Raw genomic sequence first — 3,303 nt, 5'->3', positions numbered from 1 at the left:
ACCAGCTGTGAAACAGCAGTTACCAAGAGACGGGGAGACCGGGAGAGGATGAGACTGGATGTTGTTGTAAATGATCTCAGCTCTGCTCCTCTCAGTGAGACGGTTTCGATTTCAGTTCATGTTTTCGTGGCTTTCTTTAATCTAGTAGAAAGTAAAACATCTTTGAGACCCCGTTCTGACCTGGTATCATGAAGCGTCAGCCCCTGGACTTCATTTGAATCCACATTTTTACAGGTTCTCTTCGTTCTGTGTGTGGATCAGAATGCTACAATGGATGTGGACCAAAACCATGTCTGATGGAGCGCTAGTCAGTCAGAGTACCTTCAGATCAAGCTGACGCACACACACACACACACACACACACACAGACAGAATCACTGCTGTGATCACTGGTTACTATAATATCATGGTGAACGTAAACAAAACACAGAATGTAGCCTACACTGTCTGTGATGTCACCTTCCGGAGTACAGCACTTCAGCACATCTGACACAGTCACGTCTTCAGTACTCCAACTCCTTGTAACAAAAGCCTTGTACTGTATGTTTAACTCTTTCAGTGAAAGGCTGTGTTCCATGTTAAAATGGCACTTCTATAGTGTACTTCTATAGTAGTAAATATAAACACCATCTATGCAGTACGTCATATGATGCCTTGTGGAGTGTGGTGTGGAGGAGGTGGAGAGGGTGGAGGAGGTGGTGAGGGTGGAGGAGGAGGTGGTCAAGGAGGTGGTGAGGGTGGAGGAGGAGGTGGTGAGTGTGGAGGATGAGGTGGAGAGTGTGGAGGAGGAGGTGGTGAGGGTGGAGGAGGAGGTGGTCAAGGAGGTGGTGAGGGTGGAGGAGGAGGTGGTGAGTGTGGAGGAGGTGGTGGAAGGTGTGGAGGAGGAGGTGGTGAGTGTGGAGGATGAGGTGGAGAGTGTGGAGGAGGAGGTGGTGAGGGTAGGGGAGGTGGTGAGGGTGGAGGAGGTGGTGAATGTGGAGGTGCTGAGGGTGGAGGAGGTGAAGAGTGTGGTGGAGGAGGTGGAGTGTGGTGGAGGAGGTAGTGAGAGTGAAGGAGGTGGTGAGGGTGGAGGAGGAGGTGGTGAGGGTGGAGGAGGTGGAGAGTGTGGTGTAGGAAGTGGTGAGTGTGGAGGAGGTAGTGAGTGTGGAGGAGGAGGTGGTGAGGGTAGAGGAGGAGGTGGTGAGGGTAGAGGAGGAGGTGGTGAGGGTGGAGGAGGTGGTGGAGAGTGTGGTGGAGGAGGTGGTGAGGGTAGGGGAGGTGGTGAGGGTGGAGGAGGAGGTGGTGAGGGTAGAGGAGGAGGTGGTGAGGGTAGAGGAGGAGGTGGTGAGGGTGGGGGAGGAGGTGGAGAGTGTGGTGGAGGAGGTGGTGAGGGTAGAGGAGGTGGTGAGGGTGGAGGAGGAGGTGGTGAGGGTAGAGGAGGTGGTGGAGAGTGTGGTGGAGGAGTTGGTGAGTGTGGAGGAGGTGGTGGAAGGTGTGGAGGAGGTGGTGGAGAGTGTGGTGGAGGAGTTGGTGAGTGTGGAGGAGGTGGTGGAAGGTGTGGAGGAGGTGGTGAGTGTGGAGGAGGTGGTGGAAGGTGTGGAGGAGGTGGTGAGTGTGGAGGAGGTGGTGGAAGGTGTGGAGGAGGTGGTGAGTGTGGAGAGGTGGTGAGTGTGGAGGAGGTGGTGAGGGTGGAGGAGGTGGAGAGTGAAGGACGAACATACAATAGACAATGGACATGACTCCAGGAGGATTGTACCCACAACCATCATACGACATTCACTACATTTCATATGAGATGTTTACTGACAAAGTCTACATATTGCAGACGCACAGATCGACCGACAGACAGACAGACAGGACCTCTTATTATTGTCATGTTTAAGGCAGATCTCAGAAAGGGTTTCCTATCGGATGGAATGGGAGTCTCTACATCACTGGCACTTACATTTATACAGGAATGTATCACCTATTTACAATCAATTAAATAAATAGGTCAATAAATAGCATAATCACCAGAAATCACATGAACAAATACATAGAAGGAATGATTGTGATATAGGGAGGAGAGAGGAACAACTAACAACTGGCAAACATAAGAAAGAATGTCCAGACGTGTGGACACAGTTCTGGTGAGACCGACAGAGACGTTCTGGAGAACCTTCTAGAAGCTCTCCATCTATGATCCTCTGTTGCGCTGATCCACACTGCCAACGAGAGGCATCAGGACATGTGACAGAGAGACACAACAACCTGGTCCTGGTCTTTAACTCTCTAGTTGTTCTACTACACAGCTTCTATAAGACTACACCTGCCCCTGGGATTAACTGAGACTAGCCCACAGGGTGACCTGCTGTGAGTGTGTCAGGTATCACCTGCCCCTGGGATTAACTGAGACTAGCCCACAGGGTGACCTGCTGTGAGTGTGTCAGGTATCACCTGCCCCTGGGATTAACTGAGACTAGCCCACAGGGTGACCTGCTGTGAGTGTGTCAGGTATCACCTGCCCCTGGGATTAACTGAGACTAGCCCACAGGGTGACCTGCTGTGAGTGTGTCAGGTATCGTAAGACAAAGGTGTACTTGAGATATTTAGGGGAAAAGTCAGAAATCTCTCTTCATGTGCTTTTCTCTGGACTTGCCTGGGATAGGGAACAGGACAGGAGGCCAGAGAGAAGAGAGAGGGAAGAGGACTGGGGTTGTAACTCTACAAGGAGATACGACTTTGACTCCAGGGAGATAAGACATCGACTCCAGGGAGATAAGACATCGACTCCAGGGAGAGAAGACTTTGACTCCAGGGAGATAAGACATCGACTCCAGGGAGATAAGACTTTGACTCCAGGGAGATAAGACTTTGACTCCAGGGAGATAAGACTTTGACTCCAGGGAGATAAGACTTTGACTTTGGCTATATACTGTAGGAGAACTTCTTCACGACAGGCCCTGACAGGACAACGTGGTCCTCCAGAGCTGGTATAAGTGCTGAAACCTTCACTTTCATCACAGCCAATTTACTTCACAGCAAACTGAAGACTTCATATCAACCCTTCATACCTGGACGAATCATTATTTACAGAACTCTGAGGTATGGACCCCACCAATCAGAGGGTACCTGGGGATAGGGCACTGAGACAAGGAGAACTCACGCAGCTCTGGGCACACAGCGTGTGTGTGTGTGCGCGCGCATGTGTATGTGTGTGTGTGTGTGTGTGTGTGGGAAGGGGGGGGTGGTCACTCCCAAAATAACCAAGACCAACAAAGCAATCTCCTGCTGGGAAGAGGATAATCTGACTTCCTCTAACTGTAGCACTTCTGGTCAACACTT

The sequence above is a fragment of the Borostomias antarcticus genome (assembly GCF_949987555.1).
Source record: "Borostomias antarcticus genome assembly, chromosome: 1".
Taxonomy (NCBI): domain Eukaryota; kingdom Metazoa; phylum Chordata; class Actinopteri; order Stomiiformes; family Stomiidae; genus Borostomias; species Borostomias antarcticus.
The sequence above is the reverse complement of the archived record's forward strand: the minus strand, read 5'-3'. Positions refer to the sequence as shown.